This window comes from Camellia sinensis, chromosome 14, assembly GCF_055761805.1.
Source record: "Camellia sinensis isolate YWXY chromosome 14, ASM5576180v1, whole genome shotgun sequence".
NCBI lineage: Eukaryota > Viridiplantae > Streptophyta > Magnoliopsida > Ericales > Theaceae > Camellia > Camellia sinensis.
The window spans coordinates 104,237,783-104,258,787 of record NC_138974.1 but is presented as its reverse complement, the minus strand read 5'-3'; the positions used below and the strand labels follow the sequence as shown (position 1 = coordinate 104,258,787).

The 21,005-nt window shown below is 48.5% G+C and overlaps 67 non-coding genes across 67 annotated transcripts; all 67 read right to left on the bottom strand.

Annotated features, from left to right (window-relative positions):
• Positions 1 to 29: 29 nt before the first annotated feature.
• Positions 30 to 148, bottom strand: LOC145810937 (5S ribosomal RNA). Its single transcript, XR_014354488.1, has one exon. It is a non-coding gene; the product is annotated as a 5S ribosomal RNA (ribosomal RNA).
• Positions 149 to 347: 199 nt separating this feature from the next.
• Positions 348 to 466, bottom strand: LOC145808669 (5S ribosomal RNA). The gene has a single exon (XR_014352132.1). It is a non-coding gene; the product is annotated as a 5S ribosomal RNA (ribosomal RNA).
• Positions 467 to 661: 195 nt separating this feature from the next.
• Positions 662 to 780, bottom strand: LOC145808668 (5S ribosomal RNA). The gene has a single exon (XR_014352131.1). It is a non-coding gene; the product is annotated as a 5S ribosomal RNA (ribosomal RNA).
• A 198-nt stretch (positions 781 to 978) lies between these two features.
• LOC145810039 (5S ribosomal RNA) lies at positions 979 to 1,097 on the bottom strand. The gene has a single exon (XR_014353606.1). It is a non-coding gene; the product is annotated as a 5S ribosomal RNA (ribosomal RNA).
• A 198-nt stretch (positions 1,098 to 1,295) lies between these two features.
• Positions 1,296 to 1,414, bottom strand: LOC145808667 (5S ribosomal RNA). The gene has a single exon (XR_014352130.1). It is a non-coding gene; the product is annotated as a 5S ribosomal RNA (ribosomal RNA).
• A 198-nt stretch (positions 1,415 to 1,612) lies between these two features.
• Positions 1,613 to 1,731, bottom strand: LOC145811018 (5S ribosomal RNA). The gene has a single exon (XR_014354568.1). It is a non-coding gene; the product is annotated as a 5S ribosomal RNA (ribosomal RNA).
• Positions 1,732 to 1,926: 195 nt separating this feature from the next.
• On the bottom strand, positions 1,927 to 2,045 carry LOC145809518 (5S ribosomal RNA). Its single transcript, XR_014353078.1, has one exon. It is a non-coding gene; the product is annotated as a 5S ribosomal RNA (ribosomal RNA).
• Positions 2,046 to 2,242: 197 nt separating this feature from the next.
• On the bottom strand, positions 2,243 to 2,361 carry LOC145808666 (5S ribosomal RNA). The gene has a single exon (XR_014352129.1). It is a non-coding gene; the product is annotated as a 5S ribosomal RNA (ribosomal RNA).
• A 197-nt stretch (positions 2,362 to 2,558) lies between these two features.
• On the bottom strand, positions 2,559 to 2,677 carry LOC145808665 (5S ribosomal RNA). Its single transcript, XR_014352128.1, has one exon. It is a non-coding gene; the product is annotated as a 5S ribosomal RNA (ribosomal RNA).
• A 197-nt stretch (positions 2,678 to 2,874) lies between these two features.
• On the bottom strand, positions 2,875 to 2,993 carry LOC145808664 (5S ribosomal RNA). The gene has a single exon (XR_014352127.1). It is a non-coding gene; the product is annotated as a 5S ribosomal RNA (ribosomal RNA).
• A 197-nt stretch (positions 2,994 to 3,190) lies between these two features.
• LOC145808662 (5S ribosomal RNA) lies at positions 3,191 to 3,309 on the bottom strand. Its single transcript, XR_014352125.1, has one exon. It is a non-coding gene; the product is annotated as a 5S ribosomal RNA (ribosomal RNA).
• Positions 3,310 to 3,505: 196 nt separating this feature from the next.
• LOC145808661 (5S ribosomal RNA) lies at positions 3,506 to 3,624 on the bottom strand. The gene has a single exon (XR_014352124.1). It is a non-coding gene; the product is annotated as a 5S ribosomal RNA (ribosomal RNA).
• A 196-nt stretch (positions 3,625 to 3,820) lies between these two features.
• On the bottom strand, positions 3,821 to 3,939 carry LOC145808660 (5S ribosomal RNA). Its single transcript, XR_014352123.1, has one exon. It is a non-coding gene; the product is annotated as a 5S ribosomal RNA (ribosomal RNA).
• Positions 3,940 to 4,138: 199 nt separating this feature from the next.
• LOC145808659 (5S ribosomal RNA) lies at positions 4,139 to 4,257 on the bottom strand. The gene has a single exon (XR_014352122.1). It is a non-coding gene; the product is annotated as a 5S ribosomal RNA (ribosomal RNA).
• A 195-nt stretch (positions 4,258 to 4,452) lies between these two features.
• Positions 4,453 to 4,571, bottom strand: LOC145808658 (5S ribosomal RNA). Its single transcript, XR_014352120.1, has one exon. It is a non-coding gene; the product is annotated as a 5S ribosomal RNA (ribosomal RNA).
• Positions 4,572 to 4,769: 198 nt separating this feature from the next.
• LOC145808657 (5S ribosomal RNA) lies at positions 4,770 to 4,888 on the bottom strand. The gene has a single exon (XR_014352119.1). It is a non-coding gene; the product is annotated as a 5S ribosomal RNA (ribosomal RNA).
• Positions 4,889 to 5,089: 201 nt separating this feature from the next.
• On the bottom strand, positions 5,090 to 5,208 carry LOC145808656 (5S ribosomal RNA). Its single transcript, XR_014352118.1, has one exon. It is a non-coding gene; the product is annotated as a 5S ribosomal RNA (ribosomal RNA).
• Positions 5,209 to 5,406: 198 nt separating this feature from the next.
• LOC145808655 (5S ribosomal RNA) lies at positions 5,407 to 5,525 on the bottom strand. The gene has a single exon (XR_014352117.1). It is a non-coding gene; the product is annotated as a 5S ribosomal RNA (ribosomal RNA).
• A 195-nt stretch (positions 5,526 to 5,720) lies between these two features.
• Positions 5,721 to 5,839, bottom strand: LOC145808653 (5S ribosomal RNA). The gene has a single exon (XR_014352116.1). It is a non-coding gene; the product is annotated as a 5S ribosomal RNA (ribosomal RNA).
• Positions 5,840 to 6,034: 195 nt separating this feature from the next.
• On the bottom strand, positions 6,035 to 6,153 carry LOC145808974 (5S ribosomal RNA). Its single transcript, XR_014352465.1, has one exon. It is a non-coding gene; the product is annotated as a 5S ribosomal RNA (ribosomal RNA).
• Positions 6,154 to 6,348: 195 nt separating this feature from the next.
• On the bottom strand, positions 6,349 to 6,467 carry LOC145808652 (5S ribosomal RNA). Its single transcript, XR_014352115.1, has one exon. It is a non-coding gene; the product is annotated as a 5S ribosomal RNA (ribosomal RNA).
• Positions 6,468 to 6,665: 198 nt separating this feature from the next.
• LOC145808650 (5S ribosomal RNA) lies at positions 6,666 to 6,784 on the bottom strand. The gene has a single exon (XR_014352113.1). It is a non-coding gene; the product is annotated as a 5S ribosomal RNA (ribosomal RNA).
• A 196-nt stretch (positions 6,785 to 6,980) lies between these two features.
• On the bottom strand, positions 6,981 to 7,099 carry LOC145808649 (5S ribosomal RNA). Its single transcript, XR_014352112.1, has one exon. It is a non-coding gene; the product is annotated as a 5S ribosomal RNA (ribosomal RNA).
• Positions 7,100 to 7,298: 199 nt separating this feature from the next.
• Positions 7,299 to 7,417, bottom strand: LOC145810411 (5S ribosomal RNA). The gene has a single exon (XR_014353980.1). It is a non-coding gene; the product is annotated as a 5S ribosomal RNA (ribosomal RNA).
• A 195-nt stretch (positions 7,418 to 7,612) lies between these two features.
• On the bottom strand, positions 7,613 to 7,731 carry LOC145809291 (5S ribosomal RNA). Its single transcript, XR_014352809.1, has one exon. It is a non-coding gene; the product is annotated as a 5S ribosomal RNA (ribosomal RNA).
• Positions 7,732 to 7,929: 198 nt separating this feature from the next.
• Positions 7,930 to 8,048, bottom strand: LOC145808648 (5S ribosomal RNA). The gene has a single exon (XR_014352111.1). It is a non-coding gene; the product is annotated as a 5S ribosomal RNA (ribosomal RNA).
• Positions 8,049 to 8,246: 198 nt separating this feature from the next.
• On the bottom strand, positions 8,247 to 8,365 carry LOC145808647 (5S ribosomal RNA). Its single transcript, XR_014352110.1, has one exon. It is a non-coding gene; the product is annotated as a 5S ribosomal RNA (ribosomal RNA).
• A 197-nt stretch (positions 8,366 to 8,562) lies between these two features.
• LOC145808646 (5S ribosomal RNA) lies at positions 8,563 to 8,681 on the bottom strand. The gene has a single exon (XR_014352109.1). It is a non-coding gene; the product is annotated as a 5S ribosomal RNA (ribosomal RNA).
• A 195-nt stretch (positions 8,682 to 8,876) lies between these two features.
• LOC145808645 (5S ribosomal RNA) lies at positions 8,877 to 8,995 on the bottom strand. The gene has a single exon (XR_014352108.1). It is a non-coding gene; the product is annotated as a 5S ribosomal RNA (ribosomal RNA).
• A 195-nt stretch (positions 8,996 to 9,190) lies between these two features.
• Positions 9,191 to 9,309, bottom strand: LOC145808972 (5S ribosomal RNA). The gene has a single exon (XR_014352462.1). It is a non-coding gene; the product is annotated as a 5S ribosomal RNA (ribosomal RNA).
• A 195-nt stretch (positions 9,310 to 9,504) lies between these two features.
• On the bottom strand, positions 9,505 to 9,623 carry LOC145808644 (5S ribosomal RNA). The gene has a single exon (XR_014352107.1). It is a non-coding gene; the product is annotated as a 5S ribosomal RNA (ribosomal RNA).
• A 198-nt stretch (positions 9,624 to 9,821) lies between these two features.
• LOC145808643 (5S ribosomal RNA) lies at positions 9,822 to 9,940 on the bottom strand. The gene has a single exon (XR_014352106.1). It is a non-coding gene; the product is annotated as a 5S ribosomal RNA (ribosomal RNA).
• A 197-nt stretch (positions 9,941 to 10,137) lies between these two features.
• Positions 10,138 to 10,256, bottom strand: LOC145808642 (5S ribosomal RNA). The gene has a single exon (XR_014352105.1). It is a non-coding gene; the product is annotated as a 5S ribosomal RNA (ribosomal RNA).
• A 197-nt stretch (positions 10,257 to 10,453) lies between these two features.
• LOC145809818 (5S ribosomal RNA) lies at positions 10,454 to 10,572 on the bottom strand. Its single transcript, XR_014353385.1, has one exon. It is a non-coding gene; the product is annotated as a 5S ribosomal RNA (ribosomal RNA).
• Positions 10,573 to 10,767: 195 nt separating this feature from the next.
• Positions 10,768 to 10,886, bottom strand: LOC145809230 (5S ribosomal RNA). The gene has a single exon (XR_014352737.1). It is a non-coding gene; the product is annotated as a 5S ribosomal RNA (ribosomal RNA).
• A 196-nt stretch (positions 10,887 to 11,082) lies between these two features.
• LOC145809813 (5S ribosomal RNA) lies at positions 11,083 to 11,201 on the bottom strand. The gene has a single exon (XR_014353380.1). It is a non-coding gene; the product is annotated as a 5S ribosomal RNA (ribosomal RNA).
• Positions 11,202 to 11,397: 196 nt separating this feature from the next.
• LOC145810252 (5S ribosomal RNA) lies at positions 11,398 to 11,516 on the bottom strand. The gene has a single exon (XR_014353828.1). It is a non-coding gene; the product is annotated as a 5S ribosomal RNA (ribosomal RNA).
• A 197-nt stretch (positions 11,517 to 11,713) lies between these two features.
• LOC145808641 (5S ribosomal RNA) lies at positions 11,714 to 11,832 on the bottom strand. Its single transcript, XR_014352104.1, has one exon. It is a non-coding gene; the product is annotated as a 5S ribosomal RNA (ribosomal RNA).
• A 196-nt stretch (positions 11,833 to 12,028) lies between these two features.
• On the bottom strand, positions 12,029 to 12,147 carry LOC145808971 (5S ribosomal RNA). The gene has a single exon (XR_014352461.1). It is a non-coding gene; the product is annotated as a 5S ribosomal RNA (ribosomal RNA).
• A 196-nt stretch (positions 12,148 to 12,343) lies between these two features.
• Positions 12,344 to 12,462, bottom strand: LOC145808948 (5S ribosomal RNA). The gene has a single exon (XR_014352437.1). It is a non-coding gene; the product is annotated as a 5S ribosomal RNA (ribosomal RNA).
• A 195-nt stretch (positions 12,463 to 12,657) lies between these two features.
• On the bottom strand, positions 12,658 to 12,776 carry LOC145809265 (5S ribosomal RNA). The gene has a single exon (XR_014352778.1). It is a non-coding gene; the product is annotated as a 5S ribosomal RNA (ribosomal RNA).
• Positions 12,777 to 12,972: 196 nt separating this feature from the next.
• Positions 12,973 to 13,091, bottom strand: LOC145808639 (5S ribosomal RNA). Its single transcript, XR_014352102.1, has one exon. It is a non-coding gene; the product is annotated as a 5S ribosomal RNA (ribosomal RNA).
• A 198-nt stretch (positions 13,092 to 13,289) lies between these two features.
• On the bottom strand, positions 13,290 to 13,408 carry LOC145808638 (5S ribosomal RNA). Its single transcript, XR_014352101.1, has one exon. It is a non-coding gene; the product is annotated as a 5S ribosomal RNA (ribosomal RNA).
• A 199-nt stretch (positions 13,409 to 13,607) lies between these two features.
• On the bottom strand, positions 13,608 to 13,726 carry LOC145808637 (5S ribosomal RNA). Its single transcript, XR_014352100.1, has one exon. It is a non-coding gene; the product is annotated as a 5S ribosomal RNA (ribosomal RNA).
• A 197-nt stretch (positions 13,727 to 13,923) lies between these two features.
• Positions 13,924 to 14,042, bottom strand: LOC145808636 (5S ribosomal RNA). Its single transcript, XR_014352099.1, has one exon. It is a non-coding gene; the product is annotated as a 5S ribosomal RNA (ribosomal RNA).
• A 196-nt stretch (positions 14,043 to 14,238) lies between these two features.
• Positions 14,239 to 14,357, bottom strand: LOC145808635 (5S ribosomal RNA). Its single transcript, XR_014352098.1, has one exon. It is a non-coding gene; the product is annotated as a 5S ribosomal RNA (ribosomal RNA).
• Positions 14,358 to 14,555: 198 nt separating this feature from the next.
• LOC145809427 (5S ribosomal RNA) lies at positions 14,556 to 14,674 on the bottom strand. The gene has a single exon (XR_014352973.1). It is a non-coding gene; the product is annotated as a 5S ribosomal RNA (ribosomal RNA).
• A 194-nt stretch (positions 14,675 to 14,868) lies between these two features.
• LOC145809168 (5S ribosomal RNA) lies at positions 14,869 to 14,987 on the bottom strand. Its single transcript, XR_014352662.1, has one exon. It is a non-coding gene; the product is annotated as a 5S ribosomal RNA (ribosomal RNA).
• A 196-nt stretch (positions 14,988 to 15,183) lies between these two features.
• Positions 15,184 to 15,302, bottom strand: LOC145808634 (5S ribosomal RNA). The gene has a single exon (XR_014352097.1). It is a non-coding gene; the product is annotated as a 5S ribosomal RNA (ribosomal RNA).
• A 195-nt stretch (positions 15,303 to 15,497) lies between these two features.
• On the bottom strand, positions 15,498 to 15,616 carry LOC145808633 (5S ribosomal RNA). Its single transcript, XR_014352096.1, has one exon. It is a non-coding gene; the product is annotated as a 5S ribosomal RNA (ribosomal RNA).
• A 198-nt stretch (positions 15,617 to 15,814) lies between these two features.
• Positions 15,815 to 15,933, bottom strand: LOC145808632 (5S ribosomal RNA). The gene has a single exon (XR_014352095.1). It is a non-coding gene; the product is annotated as a 5S ribosomal RNA (ribosomal RNA).
• A 194-nt stretch (positions 15,934 to 16,127) lies between these two features.
• On the bottom strand, positions 16,128 to 16,246 carry LOC145808631 (5S ribosomal RNA). Its single transcript, XR_014352094.1, has one exon. It is a non-coding gene; the product is annotated as a 5S ribosomal RNA (ribosomal RNA).
• A 196-nt stretch (positions 16,247 to 16,442) lies between these two features.
• LOC145808630 (5S ribosomal RNA) lies at positions 16,443 to 16,561 on the bottom strand. The gene has a single exon (XR_014352093.1). It is a non-coding gene; the product is annotated as a 5S ribosomal RNA (ribosomal RNA).
• Positions 16,562 to 16,757: 196 nt separating this feature from the next.
• Positions 16,758 to 16,876, bottom strand: LOC145808628 (5S ribosomal RNA). Its single transcript, XR_014352091.1, has one exon. It is a non-coding gene; the product is annotated as a 5S ribosomal RNA (ribosomal RNA).
• A 199-nt stretch (positions 16,877 to 17,075) lies between these two features.
• On the bottom strand, positions 17,076 to 17,194 carry LOC145809714 (5S ribosomal RNA). Its single transcript, XR_014353276.1, has one exon. It is a non-coding gene; the product is annotated as a 5S ribosomal RNA (ribosomal RNA).
• Positions 17,195 to 17,389: 195 nt separating this feature from the next.
• Positions 17,390 to 17,508, bottom strand: LOC145808627 (5S ribosomal RNA). The gene has a single exon (XR_014352090.1). It is a non-coding gene; the product is annotated as a 5S ribosomal RNA (ribosomal RNA).
• Positions 17,509 to 17,704: 196 nt separating this feature from the next.
• Positions 17,705 to 17,823, bottom strand: LOC145808626 (5S ribosomal RNA). The gene has a single exon (XR_014352089.1). It is a non-coding gene; the product is annotated as a 5S ribosomal RNA (ribosomal RNA).
• Positions 17,824 to 18,018: 195 nt separating this feature from the next.
• Positions 18,019 to 18,137, bottom strand: LOC145808625 (5S ribosomal RNA). Its single transcript, XR_014352088.1, has one exon. It is a non-coding gene; the product is annotated as a 5S ribosomal RNA (ribosomal RNA).
• Positions 18,138 to 18,335: 198 nt separating this feature from the next.
• Positions 18,336 to 18,454, bottom strand: LOC145808624 (5S ribosomal RNA). The gene has a single exon (XR_014352087.1). It is a non-coding gene; the product is annotated as a 5S ribosomal RNA (ribosomal RNA).
• Positions 18,455 to 18,648: 194 nt separating this feature from the next.
• On the bottom strand, positions 18,649 to 18,767 carry LOC145808622 (5S ribosomal RNA). The gene has a single exon (XR_014352085.1). It is a non-coding gene; the product is annotated as a 5S ribosomal RNA (ribosomal RNA).
• A 197-nt stretch (positions 18,768 to 18,964) lies between these two features.
• Positions 18,965 to 19,083, bottom strand: LOC145808621 (5S ribosomal RNA). Its single transcript, XR_014352084.1, has one exon. It is a non-coding gene; the product is annotated as a 5S ribosomal RNA (ribosomal RNA).
• Positions 19,084 to 19,279: 196 nt separating this feature from the next.
• Positions 19,280 to 19,398, bottom strand: LOC145809287 (5S ribosomal RNA). Its single transcript, XR_014352805.1, has one exon. It is a non-coding gene; the product is annotated as a 5S ribosomal RNA (ribosomal RNA).
• A 197-nt stretch (positions 19,399 to 19,595) lies between these two features.
• On the bottom strand, positions 19,596 to 19,714 carry LOC145808620 (5S ribosomal RNA). The gene has a single exon (XR_014352083.1). It is a non-coding gene; the product is annotated as a 5S ribosomal RNA (ribosomal RNA).
• Positions 19,715 to 19,910: 196 nt separating this feature from the next.
• Positions 19,911 to 20,029, bottom strand: LOC145809033 (5S ribosomal RNA). Its single transcript, XR_014352527.1, has one exon. It is a non-coding gene; the product is annotated as a 5S ribosomal RNA (ribosomal RNA).
• A 197-nt stretch (positions 20,030 to 20,226) lies between these two features.
• On the bottom strand, positions 20,227 to 20,345 carry LOC145808619 (5S ribosomal RNA). The gene has a single exon (XR_014352082.1). It is a non-coding gene; the product is annotated as a 5S ribosomal RNA (ribosomal RNA).
• Positions 20,346 to 20,543: 198 nt separating this feature from the next.
• Positions 20,544 to 20,662, bottom strand: LOC145808618 (5S ribosomal RNA). The gene has a single exon (XR_014352081.1). It is a non-coding gene; the product is annotated as a 5S ribosomal RNA (ribosomal RNA).
• A 197-nt stretch (positions 20,663 to 20,859) lies between these two features.
• LOC145809108 (5S ribosomal RNA) lies at positions 20,860 to 20,978 on the bottom strand. The gene has a single exon (XR_014352602.1). It is a non-coding gene; the product is annotated as a 5S ribosomal RNA (ribosomal RNA).
• Positions 20,979 to 21,005: the final 27 nt, after the last annotated feature.

Here is a 21,005-nt window from a genome sequence, read left to right as displayed (position 1 = left end):
GGGGGGGGGTGGTGGAAAAAGGGACAAAAGGGGTGCAACACGAGGACTTCCCAGGGGGTCACCGATCCTAGTACTACTCTCGCCCAAGCACGCTTAACTGCGGAGTTCTGATGGGATCCGGTGCATTAGTGCTGGTTTGATCGCACCCGAAGATTAACCGCGACTTTATTGTTTTAAGCAGTAGACGGGGAAAAAAATGAAATTGAATGGAACAGGATAATCTGGAAATGGTTTAAAAGGGAGAAATTGTCGAAAAGGAGGCGAAGGCGATTGAATGGGCTAAAAATCGGACAGGCTGTCCGGGGAAAAAAAAAAAGGGGGGGAGGGTGGTGGAAAAAGGGACAAAAGGGGTGCAACACGAGGACTTCCCAGGGGGTCACCCATCCTAGTACTACTCTCGCCCAAGCACGCTTAACTGCGGAGTTCTGATGGGATCCGGTGCATTAGTGCTGGTATGATCGCACCCGAAGATTAACCGCGACTTTATTGTTTTAAGCAGTAGACGGGGAAAAAAATGAAATTGAATGGAACAGGATAATCTGGAAATGGTTTAAAAGGGAGAAATTGTCGAAAAGGAGGCGAAGGCGATTGAATGGGCTAAAAATCGGACAGGCTGTCCGGGGAAAAAAAAGGGGGGGGGGTGGTGGAAAAAGGGACAAAAGGGGTGCAACACGAGGACTTCCCAGGGGGTCACCCATCCTAGTACTACTCTCGCCCAAGCACGCTTAACTGCGGAGTTCTGATGGGATCCGGTGCATTAGTGCTGGTATGATCGCACCCGAAGATTAACCGCGACTTTATTGTTTTAAGCAGTAGACGGGGAAAAAAATGAAATTGAATGGAACAGGATAATCTGGAAATGGTTTAAAAGGGAGAAATTGTCGAAAAGGAGGCGAAGGCGATTGAATGGGCTAAAAATCGGACAGGCTGTCCGGGGGAAAAAAAAAGGGGGGGGGGGTGGCGGAAAAAGGGACAAAAGGGGTGCAACACGAGGACTTCCCAGGGGGTCACCCATCCTAGTACTACTCTCGCCCAAGCACGCATAACTGCGGAGTTCTGATGGGATCCGGTGCATTAGTGCTGGTATGATCGCACCCGAAGATTAACCGCGACGTTATTGTTTTAAGCAGTAGACGGGGAAAAAAATGAAATTGAATGGAACAGGATAATCTGCAAATGGTTTAAAAGGGAGAAATTGTCGAAAAGGAGGCGAAGGCGATTGAATGGGCTAAAAATCGGACAGGCTGTCCGGGGAAAAAAAAAGGGGGGGGTGGGTGGTGGAAAAAGGGACAAAAGGGGTGCAACACGAGGACTTCCCAGGGGGTCACCCATCCTAGTACTACTCTCGCCCAAGCACGCTTAACTGCGGAGTTCTGATGGGATCCGGTGCATTAGTGCTGGTATGATCGCACCCGAAGATTAACCGCGACTTTATTGTTTTAAGCAGTAGACGGGGAAAAAAATGAAATTGAATGGAACAGGATAATCTGGAAATGGTTTAAAAGGGAGAAATTGTCGAAAAGGAGGCGAAGGCGATTGAATGGGCTAAAAATCGGACAGGCTGTCCGGGGAAAAAAAAAAGGGGGGGGGGGTGGTGGAAAAAGGGACAAACGGGGTGCAACACGAAGACTTCCCAGGGGGTCACCCATCCTAGTACTACTCTCGCCCAAGCACGCTTAACTGCGCAGTTCTGATGGGATCCGGTGCATTAGTGCTGGTATGATCGCACCCGAAGATTAACCGCGACTTTATTGTTTTAAGCAGTAGACGGGGAAAAAAATGAAATTGAATGGAACAGGATAATCTGGAAATGGTTTAAAAGGGAGAAATTGTCGAAAAGGAGGCGAAGGCGATTGAATGGGCTAAAAATCGGACAGGCTGTCCGGGGAAAAAAAAAAGGGGGGGGTGGTGGAAAAAGGGACAAACGGGGTGCAACACGAGGACTTCCCAGGGGGTCACCCATCCTAGTACTACTCTCGCCCAAGCACGCTTAACTGCGGAGTTCTGATGGGATCTGGTGCATTAGTGCTGGTATGATCGCACCCGAAGATTATCCGCGACTTTTTTGCTTTAAGCAGTAGACGGGGAAAAAAATGAAATTGAATGGAACAGGATAATCTGGAAATGGTTTAAAAGGGAGAAATTGTCGAAAAGGAGGCGAAGGCGATTGAATGGGCTAAAAATCGGACAGGCTGTCCGGGGAAAAAAAAAAGGGGGGGGGGTGGTGGAAAAAGGGACAAAAGGGGTGCAACACGAGGACTTCCCAGGGGGTCACCCATCCTAGTACTACTCTCGCCCAAGCACGCTTAACTGCGGAGTTCTGATGGGATCCGGTGCATTAGTGCTGGTATGATCGCACCCGAAGATTAACCGCGACTTTATTGTTTTAAGCAGTAGACGGGGAAAAAAATGAAATTGAATGGAACAGGATAATCTGGAAATGGTTTAAAAGGGAGAAATTGTCGAAAAGGAGGCGAAGGCGATTGAATGGGCTAAAAATCGGACAGGCTGTCCGGGGAAAAAAAAAAGGGGGGGGGGTGGTGGAAAAAGGGACAAAAGGGGTGCAACACGAGGACTTCCCAGGGGGTCACCCATCCTAGTACTACTCTCGCCCAAGCACGCTTAACTGCGGAGTTCTGATGGGATCCGGTGCATTAGTGCTGGTATGATCGCACCCGAAGATTAACCGCGACTTTATTGTTTTAAGCAGTAGACGGGGAAAAAAATGAAATTGAATGGAACAGAATAATCTAGAAATGGTTTAAAAGGGAGAAATTGTCGAAAAGGAGGCGATGGCGATTGAATGGGCTAAAAATCGGACAGGCTGTCCGGGGAAAAAAAAAAGGGGGGCGGGTGGTGGAAAAAGGGACAAAAGGGGTGCAACACGAGGACTTCCCAGGGGGTCACCCATCCTAGTACTACTCTCGCCCAAGCACGCTTAACTGCGGAGTTCTGATGGGATCCGGTGCATTAGTGCTGGTATGATCGCACCCGAAGATTAACCGCGACTTTATTGTTTTAAGCAGTAGACGGGGAAAAAAATGAAATTGAATGGAACAGGATAATCTGGAAATGGTTTAAAAGGGAGAAATTGTCGAAAAGGAGGCGAAGGCGATTGAATGGGCTAAAAATCGGACAGGCTGTCCGGGGAAAAAAAAAGGGGGGGGGGGTGGTGGAAAAAGGGACAAAAGGGGTGCAACACGAGGACTTCCCAGGGGGTCACCCATCCTAGTACTACTCTCGCCCAAGCACGCTTAACTGCGGAGTTCTGATGGGATCCGGTGCATTAGTGCTGGTATGATCGCACCCGAAGATTAACCGCGACTTTATTGTTTTAAGCAGTAGACGGGGAAAAAAATGAAATTGAATGGAACAGGATAATCTGGAAATGGTTTAAAAGGGAGAAATTGTCGAAAAGGAGGCGAAGGCGATTGAATGGGCTAAAAATCGGACAGGCTGTCCGGGGAAAAAAAAGGGGGGGGGGGTGGTGGAAAAAGGGACAAAAGGGGTGCAACACGAGGACTTCCCAGGGGGTCACCCATCCTAGTACTACTCTCGCCCAAGCACGCTTAACTGCGGAGTTCTGATGGGATCCGGTGCATTAGTGCTGGTATGATCGCACCCGAAGATTAACCGCGACTTTATTGTTTTAAGCAGTAGACGGGGAAAAAAATGAAATTGAATGGAACAGGATAATCTGGAAATGGTTTAAAAGGGAGAAATTGTCGAAAAGGAGGCGAAGGCGATTGAATGGGCTAAAAATCGGACAGGCTGTCCGGGGAAAAAAAAAGGGGGGGGGGTGGTGGAAAAAGGGACAAAAGGGGTGCAACACGAGGACTTCCCAGGGGGTCACCCATCCTAGTACTACTCTCGCCCAAGCACGCTTAACTGCGGAGTTCTGATGGGATCCGGTGCATTAGTGCTGGTATGATCGCACCCGAAGATTAACCGCGACTTTATTGTTTTAAGCAGTAGACGGGGAAAAAAATGAAATTGAATGGAACAGGATAATCTGGAAATGGTTTAAAAGGGAGAAATTGTCGAAAAGGAGGCGAAGGCGATTGAATGGGCTAAAAATCGGACAGGCTGTCCGGGGAAAAAAAAAGGGGGGGGGGGGGTGGTGGAAAAAGGGACAAAAGGGGTGCAACACGAGGACTTCCCAGGGGGTCACCCATCCTAGTACTACTCTCGCCCAAGCACGCTTAACTGCGGAGTTCTGATGGGATCCGGTGCATTAGTGCTGGTATGATCGCACCCGAAGATTAACCGCGACTTTATTGTTTTAAGCAGTAGACGGGGAAAAAAATGAAATTGAATGGAACAGGATAATCTGGAAATGGTTTAAAAGGGAGAAATTGTCGAAAATGAGGCGAAGGCGATTGAATGGGCTAAAAATCGGACAGGCTGTCCGGGGAAAAAAAAAGGGGGGGGGTGGTGGAAAAAGGGACAAAAGGGGTGCAACACGAGGACTTCCCAGGGGGTCACCCATCCTAGTACTACTCTCGCCCAAGCACGCTTAACTGCGGAGTTCTGATGGGATCCGGTGCATTAGTGCTGGTATGATCGCACCCGAAGATTAACCGCGACTTTATTGTTTTAAGCAGTAGACGGGGAAAAAAATTAAATTGAATGGAACAGGATAATCTGGAAATGGTTTAAAAGGGAGAAATTGTCGAAAAGGAGGCGAAGGCGATTGAATGGGCTAAAAATCGGACAGGCTGTCCGGGGAAAAAAAAAGGGAGGGGGGGGTGGTGGAAAAAGGGACAAAAGGGGTGCAACACGAGGACTTCCCAGGGGGTCACCCATCCTAGTACTACTCTCGCCCAAGCACGCTTAACTGCGGAGTTCTGATGGGATCCGGTGCATTAGTGCTGGTATGATCGCACCCGAAGATTAACCGCGACTTTATTGTTTTAAGCAGTAGACGGGGAAAAAAATGAAATTGAATGGAACAGGATAATCTGGAAATGGTTTAAAAGGGAGAAATTGTCGAAAAGGAGGCGAAGGCGATTGAATGGGCTAAAAATCGGACAGGTTGTCCGGGGAAAAAAAAAGGGGGGGGGGGGGGGTGGTGGAAAAAGGGACAAAAGGGGTGCAACACGAGGACTTCCCAGGGGGTCACCCATCCTAGTACTACTCTCGCCCAAGCACGCTTAACTGCGGAGTTCTGATGGGATCCGGTGCATTAGTGCTGGTATGATCGCACCCGAAGATTAACCGCGACTTTATTGTTTTAAGCAGTAGACGGGGAAAAAAATGAAATTGAATGGAACAGGATAATCTGGAAATGGTTTAAAAGGGAGAAATTGTCGAAAAGGAGGCGAAGGCGATTGAATGGGCTAAAAATCGGACAGGCTGTCCGGGGAAAAAAAAAAGGGGGGGGGGGTGGTGGAAAAAGGGACAAAAGGGGTGCAACACGAGGACTTCCCAGGGGGTCACCCATCCTAGTACTACTCTCGCCCAAGCACGCTTAACTGCGGAGTTCTGATGGGATCCGGTGCATTAGTGCTGGTATGATCGCACCCGAAGATTAACCGCGACTTTATTGTTTTAAGCAGTAGACGGGGAAAAAAATGAAATTGAATGGAACAGGATAATCTGGAAATGGTTTAAAAGGGAGAAATTGTCGAAAAGGAGGCGAAGGCGATTGAATGGGCTAAAAATCGGACAGGCTGTCCGGGGAAAAAAAAAAGGGGGGGGTGGTGGAAAAAGGTACGAAAGGGGTGCAACACGAGGACTTCCCAGGGGGTCACCCATCCTAGTACTACTCTCGCCCAAGCACGCTTAACTGCGGAGTTCTGATGGGATCCGGTGCATTAGTGCTGGTATGATCGCACCCGAAGATTAACCGCGACTTTATTGTTTTAAGCAGTAGACGGGGAAAAAAATGAAATTGAATGGAACAGGATAATCTGGAAATGGTTTAAAAGGGAGAAATTGTCGAAAAGGAGGCGAAGGCGATTGAATGGGCTAAAAATCGGACAGGCTGTCCGGGGAAAAAAAAAAGGGGGGGGTGGTGGAAAAAGGGACAAAAGGGGTGCAACACGAGGACTTCCCAGGGGGTCACCCATCCTAGTACTACTCTCGCCCAAGCACGCTTAACTGCGGAGTTCTGATGGGATCCGGTGCATTAGTGCTGGTATGATTGCACCCGAAGATTAACCGCGACTTTATTGTTTTAAGCAGTAGACGGGGAAAAAAATGAAATTGAATGGAACAGGATAATCTGGAAATGGTTTAAAAGGGAGAAATTGTCGAAAATGAGGCGAAGGCGATTGAATGGGCTAAAAATCGGACAGGCTGTCCGGGGAAAAAAAAAGGGGGGGGGTGGTGGAAAAAGGGACAAAAGGGGTGCAACACGAGGACTTCCCAGGGGGTCACCCATCCTAGTACTACTCTCGCCCAAGCACGCTTAACTGCGGAGTTCTGATGGGATCCGGTGCATTAGTGCTGGTATGATCGCACCCGAAGATTAACCGCGACTTTATTGTTTTAAGCAGTAGACGGGGAAAAAAATGAAATTGAATGGAACAGGATAATCTGGAAATGGTTTAAAAGGGAGAAATTGTCGAAAAGGAGGCGAAGGCGATTGAATGGGCTAAAAATCGGACAGGCTGTCCGGGGAAAAAAAAAGGGAGGGGGGGGTGGTGGAAAAAGGGACAAAAGGGGTGCAACACGAGGACTTCCCAGGGGGTCACCCATCCTAGTACTACTCTCGCCCAAGCACGCTTAACTGCGGAGTTCTGATGGGATCCGGTGCATTAGTGCTGGTATGATCGCACCCGAAGATTAACCGCGACTTTATTGTTTTAAGCAGTAGACGGGGAAAAAAATGAAATTGAATGGAACAGGATAATCTGGAAATGGTTTAAAAGGGAGAAATTGTCGAAAAGGAGGCGAAGGCGATTGAATGGGCTAAAAATCGGACAGGCTGTCCGGGGAAAAAAAAAGGGGGGGGGGTGGTGGAAAAAGGGACAAAAGGGGTGCAACACGAGGACTTCCCAGGGGGTCACCCATCCTAGTACTACTCTCGCCCAAGCACGCTTAACTGCGGAGTTCTGATGGGATCCGGTGCATTAGTGCTGGTATGATCGCACCCGAAGATTAACCGCGACTTTATTGTTTTAAGCAGTAGACGGGGAAAAAAATGAAATTGAATGGAACAGGATAATCTGGAAATGGTTTAAAAGGGAGAAATTGTCGAAAAGGAGGCGAAGGCGATTGAATGGGCTAAAAATCGGACAGGCTGTCCGGGGAAAAAAAAAGGGGGGGGGGGGGTGGTGGAAAAAGGGACAAAAGGGGTGCAACACGAGGACTTCCCAGGGGGTCACCCATCCTAGTACTACTGTCGCCCAAGCACGCTTAACTGCGGAGTTCTGATGGGATCCGGTGCATTAGTGCTGGTATGATCGCACCCGAAGATTAACCGCGACTTTATTGTTTTAAGCAGTAGACGGGGAAAAAAATGAAATTGAATGGAACAGGATAATCTGGAAATGGTTTAAAAGGGAGAAATTGTCGAAAATGAGGCGAAGGCGATTGAATGGGCTAAAAATCGGACAGGCTGTCCGGGGAAAAAAAAAGGGGGGGGGTGGTGGAAAAAGGGACAAAAGGGGTGCAACGCGAGGACTTCCCAGGGGGTCACCCATCCTAGTACTACTCTCGCCCAAGCACGCTTAACTGCGGAGTTCTGATGGGATCCGGTGCATTAGTGCTGGTATGATCGCACCCGAAGATTAACCGCGACTTTATTGTTTTAAGCAGTAGACGGGGAAAAAAATGAAATTGAATGGAACAGGATAATCTGGAAATGGTATAAAAGGGAGAAATTGTCGAAAAGGAGGCGAAGGCGATTGAATGGGCTAAAAATCGGACAGGCTGTCCGGGGAAAAAAAAAGGGAGGGGGGGGTGGTGGAAAAAGGGACAAAAGGGGTGCAACACGAGGACTTCCCAGGGGGTCACCCATCCTAGTACTACTCTCGCCCAAGCACGCTTAACTGCGGAGTTCTGATGGGATCCGGTGCATTAGTGCTGGTATGATCGCACCCGAAGATTAACCGCGACTTTATTGTTTTAAGCAGTAGACGGGGAAAAAAATGAAATTGAATGGAACAGGATAATCTGGAAATGGTTTAAAAGGGAGAAATTGTCGAAAAGGAGGCGAAGGCGATTGAATGGGCTAAAAATCGGACAGGTTGTCCGGGGAAAAAAAAAGGGGGGGGGGGGTGGTGGAAAAAGGGACAAAAGGGGTGCAACACGAGGACTTCCCAGGGGGTCACCCATCCTAGTACTACTCTCGCCCAAGCACGCTTAACTGCGGAGTTCTGATGGGATCCGGTGCATTAGTGCTGGTATGATCGCACCCGAAGATTAACCGCGACTTTATTGTTTTAAGCAGTAGACGGGGAAAAAAATGAAATTGAATGGAACAGGATAATCTGGAAATGGTTTAAAAGGGAGAAATTGTCGAAAAGGAGGCGAAGGCGATTGAATGGGCTAAAAATCGGACAGGCTGTCCGGGGAAAAAAAAAAGGGGGGGGGGTGGTGGAAAAAGGGACAAAAGGGGTGCAACACGAGGACTTCCCAGGGGGTCACCCATCCTAGTACTACTCTCGCCCAAGCACGCTTAACTGCGGAGTTCTGATGGGATCCGGTGCATTAGTGCTGGTATGATCGCACCCGAAGATTAACCGCGACTTTATTGTTTTAAGCAGTAGACGGGGAAAAAAATGAAATTGAATGGAACAGGATAATCTGGAAATGGTTTAAAAGGGAGAAATTGTCGAAAAGGAGGCGAAGGCGATTGAATGGGCTAAAAATCGGACAGGCTGTCCGGGGAAAAAAAAAAGGGGGGGGTGGTGGAAAAAGGGACGAAAGGGGTGCAACACGAGGACTTCCCAGGGGGTCACCCATCCTAGTACTACTCTCGCCCAAGCACGCTTAACTGCGGAGTTCTGATGGGATCCGGTGCATTAGTGCTGGTATGATCGCACCCGAAGATTAACCGCGACTTTATTGTTTTAAGCAGTAGACGGGGAAAAAAATGAAATTGAATGGAACAGGATAATCTGGAAATGGTTTAAAAGGGAGAAATTGTCGAAAAGGAGGCGAAGGCGATTGAATGGGCTAAAAATCGGACAGGCTGTCCGGGGAAAAAAAAAAGGGGGGGGTGGTGGAAAAAGGGACAAAAGGGGTGCAACACGAGGACTTCCCAGGGGGTCACCCATCCTAGTACTACTCTCGCCCAAGCACGCTTAACTGCGGAGTTCTGATGGGATCCGGTGCATTAGTGCTGGTATGATTGCACCCGAAGATTAACCGCGACTTTATTGTTTTAAGCAGTAGACGGGGAAAAAAATGAAATTGAATGGAACAGGATAATCTGGAAATGGTTTAAAAGGGAGAAATTGTCGAAAATGAGGCGAAGGCGATTGAATGGGCTAAAAATCGGACAGGCTGTCCGGGGAAAAAAAAAGGGGGGGGGTGGTGGAAAAAGGGACAAAAGGGGTGCAACACGAGGACTTCCCAGGGGGTCACCCATCCTAGTACTACTCTCGCCCAAGCACGCTTAACTGCGGAGTTCTGATGGGATCCGGTGCATTAGTGCTGGTATGATCGCACCCGAAGATTAACCGCGACTTTATTGTTTTAAGCAGTAGACGGGGAAAAAAATGAAATTGAATGGAACAGGATAATCTGGAAATGGTTTAAAAGGGAGAAATTGTCGAAAAGGAGGCGAAGGCGATTGAATGGGCTAAAAATCGGACAGGCTGTCCGGGGAAAAAAAAAGGGAGGGGGGGGTGGTGGAAAAAGGGACAAAAGGGGTGCAACACGAGGACTTCCCAGGGGGTCACCCATCCTAGTACTACTCTCGCCCAAGCACGCTTAACTGCGGAGTTCTGATGGGATCCGGTGCATTAGTGCTGGTATGATCGCACCCGAAGATTAACCGCGACTTTATTGTTTTAAGCAGTAGACGGGGAAAAAAATGAAATTGAATGGAACAGGATAATCTGGAAATGGTTTAAAAGGGAGAAATTGTCGAAAAGGAGGCGAAGGCGATTGAATGGGCTAAAAATCGGACAGGTTGTCCGGGGAAAAAAAAAGGGGGGGGGGGTGGTGGAAAAAGGGACAAAAGGGGTGCAACACGAGGACTTCCCAGGGGGTCACCCATCCTAGTACTACTCTCGCCCAAGCACGCTTAACTGCGGAGTTCTGATGGGATCCGGTGCATTAGTGCTGGTATGATCGCACCCGAAGATTAACCGCGACTTTATTGTTTTAAGCAGTAGACGGGGAAAAAAATGAAATTGAATGGAACAGGATAATCTGGAAATGGTTTAAAAGGGAGAAATTGTCGAAAAGGAGGCGAAGGCGATTGAATGGGCTAAAAATCGGATAGGCTGTCCGGGGAAAAAAAAAAGGGGGGGGGGTGGTGGAAAAAGGGACAAAAGGGGTGCAACACGAGGACTTCCCAGGGGGTCACCCATCCTAGTACTACTCTCGCCCAAGCACGCTTAACTGCGGAGTTCTGATAGGATCCGGTGCATTAGTGCTGGTATGATCGCACCCGAAGATTAACCGCGACTTTATTGTTTTAAGCAGTAGACGGGGAAAAAAATGAAATTGAATGGAACAGGATAATCTGGAAATGGTTTAAAAGGGAGAAATTGTCGAAAAGGAGGCGAAGGCGATTGAATGGGCTAAAAATCGGACAGACTGTCCGGGGAAAAAAAAAGGGGGGGGGTGGTGGAAAAAGGGACAAAAGGGGTGCAACACGAGGACTTCCCAGGGGGTCACCCATCCTAGTACTACTCTCGCCCAAGCACGCTTAACTGCGGAGTTCTGATGGGATCCGGTGCATTGGTGCTGGTATGATCGCACCCGAAGATTAACCGCGACTTTATTGTTTTAAGCAGTAGACGGGGAAAAAAATGAAATTGAATGGAACAAGATAATCTGGAAATGGTTTAAAAGGGAGAAATTGTCGAAAAGCAGGCGAAGGCGATTGAATGGGCTAAAAATCGGACAGGCTGTCCGGTGAAAAAAAAAGGGGGGGGGGTGGTGGAAAAAGGGACAAAAGGGGTGCAACACGAGGACTTCCCAGGGGGTCACCCATCCTAGTACTACTCTCGCCCAAGCTCGCTTAACTGCGGAGTTCTGATGGGATCCGGTGCATTAGTGCTGGTATGATCGCACCCGAAGATTAACCGCGACTTTATTGTTTTAAGCAGTAGACGGGGAAAAAAATGAAATTGAATGGAACAGGATAATCTGGAAATGGTTTAAAAGGGAGAAATTGTCGAAAAGGAGGCGAAGGCGATTGAATGGGCTAAAAATCGGACAGGCTGTCCGGGGAAAAAAAAAGGGGGGGGGGTGGTGGAAAAAGGGACAAAAGGGGTGCAACACGAGGACTTCCCAGGGGGTCACCCATCCTAGTACTACTCTCGCCCAAGCACGCTTAACTGCGGAGTTCTGATGGGATCCGGTGCATTAGTGCTGGTATGATCGCCCTCGAAGATTAACCGCGACTTTATTGTTTTAAGCAGTAGACGGGGAAAAAAATGAAATTGAATGGAACAGGATAATCTGGAAATGGTTTAAAAGGGAGAAATTGTCGAAAAGGAGGCGAAGGCGATTGAATGGGCTAAAAATCGGACAGGCTGTCCGGGGAAAAAAAAAGGGGGGGGGGGTGGTGGAAAAAGGGACAAAAGGGGTGCAACACGAGGACTTCCCAGGGGGTCACCCATCCTAGTACTACTCTCGCCCAAGCACGCTTAACTGCGGAGTTCTGATGGGATCCGGTGCATTAGTGCTGGTATGATCGCACCCGAAGATTAACCGCGACTTTATTGTTTTAAGCAGTAGACGGGGAAAAAAATGAAATTGAATGGAACAGGATAATCTGGAAATGGTTTAAAAGGGAGAAATTGTCGAAAAGGAGGCGAAGGCGATTGAATGGGCTAAAAATCGGACAGGCTGTCCGGGGAAAAAAAAAGGGGGGGGGGTGGTGGAAAATGGGACAAAAGGGGTGCAACACGAGGACTTCCCAGGGGGTCACCCATCCTAGTACTACTCTCGCCCAAGCACGCTTAACTGCGGAGTTCTGATGGGATCCGGTGCATTAGTGCTGGTATGATTGCACCCGAAGATTAACCGCGACTTTATTGTTTTAAGCAGTAGACGGGGAAAAAAATGAAATTGAATGGAACAGGATAATCTGGAAATGGTTTAAAAGGGAGAAATTGTCGAAAAGGAGGCGAAGGCGATTGAATGGGCTAAAAATCGGACAGGCTGTCCAGGGAAAAAAAAAGGGGGGGGGGTGGTGGAAAAAGGGACAAAAGGGGTGCAACACGAGGACTTCCCAGGGGGTCACCCATCCTAGTACTACTCTCGCCCAAGCACGCTTAACTGCGGAGTTCTGATGGGATCCGGTGTATTAGTGCTGGTATGATCGCACCCGAAGATTAACCGCGACTTTATTGTTTTAAGCAGTAGACGGGGAAAAAAATGAAATTGAATGGAACAGGATAATCTGGAAATGGTTTAAAAGGGAGAAATTGTCGAAAAGGAGGCGAAGGCGATTGAATGGGCTAAAAATCGGACAGGCTGTCCGGGGAAAAAAAAAGGGGGGGGGTGGTGGAAAAAGGGACAAAAGGGGTGCAACACGAGGACTTCCCAGGGGGTCACCCATCCTAGTACTACTCTCGCCCAAGCACGCTTAACTGCGGAGTTCTGATGGGATCCGGTACATTAGTGCTGGTATGATCGCACCCGAAGATTAACCGCGACTTTATTGTTTTAAGCAGTAGACGGGGAAAAAAATGAAATTGAATGGAACAGGATAATCTGGAAATGGTTTAAAAGGGAGAAATTGTCGAAAAGGAGGCGAAGGCGATTGAATGGGCTAAAAATCGGACAGGCTGTCCGGGGAAAAAAAAAGGGGGGGGGGTGGTGGAAAAAGGGACAAAAGGGGTGCAACACGAGGACTTCCCAGGGGGTCACCCATCCTAGTACTACTCTCGCCCAAGCACGCTTAACTGCGGAGTTCTGATGGGATCCGGTGCATTAGTGCTGGTATGATCGCACCCGAAGATTAACCGCGACTTTATTGTTTTAAGCAGTAGACGGGGAAAAAAATGAAATTGAATGGAACAGGATAATCTGGAAATGGTTTAAAAGGGAGAAATTGTCGATAAGGAGGCGAAGGCGATTGAATGGGCTAAAAATCGGACAGGCTGTCCGGGGAAAAAAAAAGGGGGGGGGGGGTGGTGGAAAAAGGGACAAAAGGGGTGCAACACGAGGACTTCCCAGGGGGTCACCCATCCTAGTACTACTCTCGCCCAAGCACGCTTAACTGCGGAGTTCTGATGGGATCCGGTGCATTAGTGCTGGTATGATCGCACCCGAAGATTAACCGCGACTTTATTGTTTTAAGCAGTAGACGGGGAAAAAAATGAAATTGAATGGAACAGGATAATCTGGAAATGGTTTAAAAGGGAGAAATTGTCGAAAATGAGGCGAAGGCGATTGAATGGGCTAAAAATCGGACAGGCTGTCCGGGGAAAAGAAAATGGGGGGGGGGGGTGGTGGAAAAAGGGACAAAAGGGGTGCAACACGAGGACTTCCCAGGGGGTCACCCATCCTAGTACTACTCTCGCCCAAGCACGCTTAACTGCGGAGTTCTGATGGGATCCGGTGCATTAGTGCTGGTATGATCGCACCCGAAGATTAACCGCGACTTTATTGTTTTAAGCAGTAGACGGGGAAAAAAATGAAATTGAATGGAACAGGATAATCTGGAAATGGTTTAAAAGGGAGAAATTGTCGAAAAGGAGGCGAAGGCGATTGAATGGGCTAAAAATCGGACAGGCTGTCCGGGGAAAAAAAAAGGGGGGGGGGGTGGTGGAAAAAGGGACAAAAGGGGTGCAACACGAGGACTTCCCAGGGGGTCACCCATCCTAGTACTACTCTCGCCCAAGCACGCTTAACTGCGGAGTTCTGATGGGATCCGGTGCATTAGTGCTGGTATGATCGCACCCGAAGATTAACCGCGACTTTATTGTTTTAAGCAGTAGACGGGGAAAAAAATGAAATTGAATGGAACAGGATAATCTGGAAATGGTTTAAAAGGGAGAAATTGTCGAAAAGGAGGCGAAGGCGATTGAATGGGCTAAAAATCGGACAGGTTGTCCGGGGAAAAAAAAAGGGGGGGGGGTGGTGGAAAAAGGGACAAAAGGGGTGCAACACGAGGACTTCCCAGGGGGTCACCCATCCTAGTACTACTCTCGCCCAAGCACGCTTAACTGCGGAGTTCTGATGGGATCCGGTGCATTAGTGCTGGTATGATCGCACCCGAAGATTAACCGCGACTTTATTGTTTTAAGCAGTAGACGGGGAAAAAAATGAAATTAAATGGAACAGGATAATCTGGAAATGGTTTAAAAGGGAGAAATTGTCGAAAAGGAGGCGAAGGCGATTGAATGGGCTAAAAATCGGACAGGCTGTCCGGGGAAAAAAAAAAGGGGGGGGGGGTGGTGGAAAAAGGGACAAAAGGGGTGCAACACGAGGACTTCCCAGGGGGTCACCCATCCTAGTACCACTCTCGCCCAAGCACGCTTAACTGCGGAGTTCTGATGGGATCCGGTGCATTAGTGCTGGTATGATCGCACCCGAAGATTAACCGCGACTTTATTGTTTTAAGCAGTAGACGGGGAAAAAAATGAAATTGAATGGAACAGGATAATCTGGAAATGGTTTAAAAGGGAGAAATTGTCGAAAAGGAGGCGAAGGCGATTGAATGGGCTAAAAATCGGACAGGCTGTCCGGGGAAAAAAAAAGGGGGGGGTGGTGGAAAAAGGGACAAAAGGGGTGCAACACGAGGACTTCCCAGGGGGTCACCCATCCTAGTACTACTCTCGCCCAAGCACACTTAACTGCGGAGTTCTGATGGGATCCGGTGCATTAGTGCTGGTATGATCGCACCCGAAGATTAACCGCGACTTTATTGTTTTAAGCAGTAGACGGGGAAAAAAATGAAATTGAATGGAACAGGATAATCTGGAAATGGTTTAAAAGGGAGAAATTGTCGAAAAGGAGGCGAAGGCGATTGAATGGGCTAAAAATCGGACAGGCTGTCCGGGGAAAAAAAAAGGGGGGGGGGTGGTGGAAAAAGGGACAAAAGGGGTGCAACACGAGGACTTCCCAGGGGGTCACCCATCCTAGTACTACTCTCGCCCAAGCACGCTTAACTGCGGAGTTCTGATGGGATCCGGTGCATTAGTGCTGGTATGATCGCACCCGAAGATTAACCGCGACTTTATTGTTTTAAGCAGTAGACGGGGAAAAAAATGAAATTGAATGGAACAGGATAATCTGGAAATGGTTTAAAAGGGAGAAATTGTCGAAAAAGAGGCGAAGGCGATTGAATAGGCTAAAAATCGGACAGGCTGTCCGGGGAAAAAAAAAGGGGGGGGGTGGTGGAAAAAGGGACAAAAGGGGTGCAACACGAGGACTTCCCAGGGGGTCACCCATCCTAGTACTACTCTCGCCCAAGCACGCTTAACTGCGGAGTTCTGATGGGATCCGGTGCATTAGTGCTGGTATGATCGCACCCGAAGGTTAACCGCGACTTTATTGTTTTAAGCAGTAGACGGGGAAAAAAATGAAATTGAATGGAACAGGATAATCTGGAAATGGTTTAAAAGGGAGAAATTGTCGAAAAGGAGGCGAAGGCGATTGAATGGGCTAAAAATCGGACAGGCTGTCCGGGGAAAAAAAAAGGGGGGGAGGGGTGGTAGAAAAAGGGACAAAAGGGGTGCAACACGAGGACTTCCCAGGGGGTCACCCATCCTAGTACTACTCTCGCCCAAGCACGCTTAACTGCGGAGTTCTGATGGGATCCGGTGCATTAGTGCTGGTATGATCGCACCCGAAGATTAACCGCGACTTTATTGTTTTAAGCAGTAGACGGGGAAAAAAATGAAATTGAATGGAACAGGATAATCTGGAAATGGTTTAAAAGGGAGAAATTGTCGAAAATGAGGCGAAGGCGATTGAATGGGCTAAAAATCGGACAGGCTGTCCGGGGAAAAAAAAAGGGGGGGGTGGTGGAAAAAGGGACAAAAGGGGTGCAACACGAGGACTTCCCAGGGGGTCACCCATCCTAGTACTACTCTCGCCCAAGCACGCTTAACTGCGGAGTTCTGATGGGATCCGGTGCATTAGTGCTGGTATGATCGCACCCGAAGATTAACCGCGACTTTATTGTTTTAAGCAGTAGACGGGGAAAAAAATGAAATTGAATGGAACAGGATAATCTGGAAATGGTTTAAAAGGGAGAAATTGTCGAAAAGGAGGCGAAGGCGATTGAATGGGCTAAAAATCGGACAGGCTGTCCGGGGAAAAAAAAAGGGGGGGGGGTGGTGGAAAAAGGGACAAAAGGGGTGCAACACGAGGACTTCCCAGGGGGTCACCCATCCTAGTACTACTCTCGCCCAAGCACGCTTAACTGCGGAGTTCTGATGGGATCCGGTGCATTAGTGCTGGTATGATCGCACCCGAAGATTAACCGCGACTTTATTGTTTTAAGCAGTAGACGGGGAAAAAAATGAAATTGAATGGAACAGGATAATCTGGAAATGGTTTAAAAGGGAGAAATTGTCGAAAAGGAGGCGAAGGCGATTGAATGGGCTAAAAATCGGACAGGTTGTCCGGGGAAAAAAAAAGGGGGGGGGGTGGTGGAAAAAGGGACAAAAGGGGTGCAACACGAGGACTTCCCAGGGGGTCACCCATCCTAGTACTACTCTCGCCCAAGCACGCTTAACTGCGGAGTTCTGATGGGATCCGGTGCATTAGTGCTGGTATGATCGCACCCGAAGATTAACCGCGACTTTATTGTTTTAAGCAGTAGACGGGGAAAAAAATGAAATTAAATGGAACAGGATAATCTGGAAATGGTTTAAAAGGGAGAAATTGTCGAAAAGGAGGCGAAGGCGATTGAATGGGCTAAAAATCGGACAGGCTGTCCGGGGAAAAAAAAAAGGGGGGGGGGGGTGGTGGAAAAAGGGACAAAAGGGGTGCAACACGAGGACTTCCCAGGGGGTCACCCATCCTAGTACTACTCTCGCCCAAGCGCGCTTAACTGCGGAGTTCTGATGGGATCCGGTGCATTAGTGCTGGTATGATCGCACCCGAAGATTAACCGCGACTTTATTGTTTTAAGCAGTAGACGGGGAAAAAAATGAAATTGAATGGAACAGGATAATCTGGAAATGGTTTAAAAGGGAGAAATTGTCGAAAAGGAGGCGAAGGCGATTGAATGGGCTAAAAATCGGACAGGCTGTCCGGGGAAAAAAAAAGGGGGGGGGTGGTGGAAAAAGGGACAAAAGGGGTGCAACACGAGGACTTCCCAGGGGGTCACCCATCCTAGTACTACTCTCGCCCAAGCACGCTTAACTGCGGAGTTCTGATGGGATCCGGTGCATTAGTGCTGGTATGATCGCACCCGAAGATTAACCGCGACTTTATTGTTTTAAGCAGTAGACGGGGAAAAAAATGAAATTGAATGGAACAGGATAATCTGGAAATGGTTTAAAAGGGAGAAATTGTCGAAAAGGAGGCGAAGGCGATTGAATGGGCTAAAAATCGGACAGGCTGTCCGGGGAAAAAAAAAGGGGGGGGAGTGGTGGAAAAAGGGACAAAAGGGGTGCAACACGAGGACTTCCCAGGGGGTCACCCATCCTAGTACTACTCTCGCCCAAGCACGCTTAACTGCGGAGTTCTGATGGGATCCGGTGCATTAGTGCTGGTATGATCGCACCCGAAGATTAACCGCGACTTTATTGTTTTAAGCAGTAGACGGGGAAAAAAATGAAATTGAATGGAACAGGATAATCTGGAAATGGTTTAAAAGGGAGAAATTGTCGAAAAAGAGGCGAAGGCGATTGAATAGGCTAAAAATCGGACAGGCTGTCCGGGGAAAAAAAAAGGGGGGGGGTGGTGGAAAAAGGGACAAAAGGGGTGCAACACGAGGACTTCCCAGGGGGTCACCCATCCTAGTACTACTCTCGCCCAAGCACGCTTAACTGCGGAGTTCTGATGGGATCCGGTGCATTAGTGCTGGTATGATCGCACCCGAAGGTTAACCGCGACTTTATTGTTTTAAGCAGTAGACGGGGAAAAAAATGAAATTGAATGGAACAGGATAATCTGGAAATGGTTTAAAAGGGAGAAATTGTCGAAAAGGAGGCGAAGGCGATTGAATGGGCCAAAAATCGGACAGGCTGTCCGGGGAAAAAAAAAGGGGGGGAGGGGTGGTGGAAAAAGGGACAAAAGGGGTGCAACACGAGGACTTCCCAGGGGGTCACCCATCCTAGTACTACTCTCGCCCAAGCACGCTTAACTGCGGAGTTCTGATGGGATCCGGTGCATTAGTGCTGGTATGATCGCACCCGAAGATTAACCGCGACTTTATTGTTTTAAGCAGTAGACGGGGAAAAAAATGAAATTGAATGGAACAGGATAATCTGGAAATGGTTTAAAAGGGAGAAATTGTCGAAAAGGAGGCGAAGGCGATTGAATGGGCTAAAAATCGGACAGGCTGTCCGGGGAAAAAAAAAGGGGGGGGTGGTGGAAAAAGGGACAAAAGGGGTGCAACACGAGGACTTCCCAGGGGGTCACCCATCCTAGTACTACTCTCGCCCAAGCACGCTTAACTGCGGAGTTCTGATGGGATCCGGTGCATTAGTGCTGGTATGATCGCACCCGAAGATTAACCGCGACTTTATTGTTTTAAGCAGTAGACGGGGAAAAAAATGAAATTGAATGGAACAGGATAATCTGGAAATGGTTTAAAAGGGAGAAATTGTCGAAAAGGAGGCGAAGGCGATTGAATGGGCTAAAAATCGAACAGGCTGTCCGGGGAAAAAAAAAGGGGGGGGGGATGGTGGAAAAAGGGACAAAAGGGGTGCAACACGAGGACTTCCCAGGGGGTCACCCATCCTAGTACTACTCTCGCCCAAGCACGCTTAACTGCGGAGTTCTGATGGGATCCGGTGCATTAGTGCTGGTATGATCGCACCCGAAGATTAACCGCGACTTTATTGTTTTAAGCAGTAGACGGGGAAAAAAATGAAATTGAATGGAACAGGATAATCTGGAAATGGTTTAAAAGGGAGAAATTGTCGAAAAGGAGACGAAGGCGATTGAATGGGCTAAAAATCGGACAGGCTGTCCGGGGAAAAAAAAAGGGGGGGGGGTGGTGGAAAAAGGGACAAAAGGGGTGCAACACGAGGACTTCCCAGGGGGTCACCCATCCTAGTACTACTCTCGCCCAAGCACGCTTAACTGCGGAGTTCTGATGGGATCCAGTGCATTAGTGCTGGTATGATCGCACCCGAAGATTAACCGCGACTTTATTGTTTTAAGCAGTAGACGGGGAAAAAAATGAAATTGAATGGAACAGGATAATCTGGAAATAGTTTAAAAGGGAGAAATTGTCGAAAAGGAGGCGAAGGCGATTGAATGGGCTAAAAATCGGACAGGCTGTCCGGGGAAGAAAAAAGGGGGGGGGGGTGGTGGAAAAAGGGACAAAAGGGGTGCAACACGAGGACTTCCCAGGGGGTCACCCATCCTAGTACTACTCTCGCCCAAGCACGCTTAACTGCGGAGTTCTGATGGGATCCGGTGCATTAGTGCTGGTATGATCGCACCCGAAGATTAACCGCGACTTTATTGTTTTAAGCAGTAGACGGGGAAAAAAATGAAATTGAATGGAACAGGATAATCTGGAAATGGTTTAAAAGGGAGAAATTGTCGAAAAGGAGGCGAAGGCGATTGAATGGGCAAAAAATCGGACAGGCTGTCCGGGGAAAAAAAAAGGGGGGGGGGTGGTGGAAAAAGGGACAAAAGGGGTGCAACACGAGGACTTCCCAGGGGGTCACCCATCCTGGTACTACTCTCGCCCAAGCACGCTTAACTGCGGAGTTCTGATGGGATCCGGTGCATTAGTGCTGGTATGATCGCACCCGAAGATTAACCGCGACTTTATTGTTTTAAGCAGTAGACGGGGAAAAAAATGAAATTGAATGGAACAGGATAATCTGGAAATGGTTTAAAAGGGAGAAATTGTCGAAAAGGAGGCGAAGGCGATTGAATGGGCTAAAAATCGGACAGGCTGTCCGGGGAAAAAAAAAGGGGGGGGGGGTGGTGGAAAAAGGGACAAAAGGGGTGCAACACGAGGACTTCCCAGGGGGTCACCCATCCTAGTACTACTCTCGCCCAAGCACGCTTAACTGCGGAGTTCTGATGGGATCCGGTGCATTAGTGCTGGTATGATCGCACCCGAAGATTAACCGCGACTTTATTGTTTTAAGCAGTAGACGGGGAAAAAAATGAAATTGAATGGAACAGGATAATCTGGAAATGGTTTAAAAAGGAGAAATTGTCGAAAAAGAGGCGAAGGCGATTGAATAGGCTAAAAATCGGACAGGCTGTCCGGGGAAAAAAAAGGGGTGGGGGGGGTGGTGGAAAAAGGGACAAAAGGGGTGCAACACGAGGACTTCCCAGGGGGTCACCCATCCTAGTACTACTCTCGCCCAAGCACGCTTAACTGCGGAGTTCTGATGGGATCCGGTGCATTAGTGCTGGTATGATCGCACCCAAAGGTTAACCGTGACTTTATTGTTTTAAGCAGTAGACGGGGAAAAAAATGAAATTGAATGGAACAGGATAATCTGGAAATGGTTTAAAAGGGAGAAATTGTCGAAAAGGAGGCGAAGGCGATTGAATGGGCTAAAAATCGGACAGGCTGTCCGGGGAAAAAAAAAGGAGGGGGGGGTGGTGGAAAAAGGGACAAAATGGGTGCAACACGAGGACTTCCCAGGGGGTCACCCATCCTAGTACTACTCTCGCCCAAGCACGCTTAACTGCGGAGTTCTGATGGGATCCGGTGCATTAGTGCTGGTATGATCGCACCCGAAGGTTAACCGCGACTTTATTGTTTT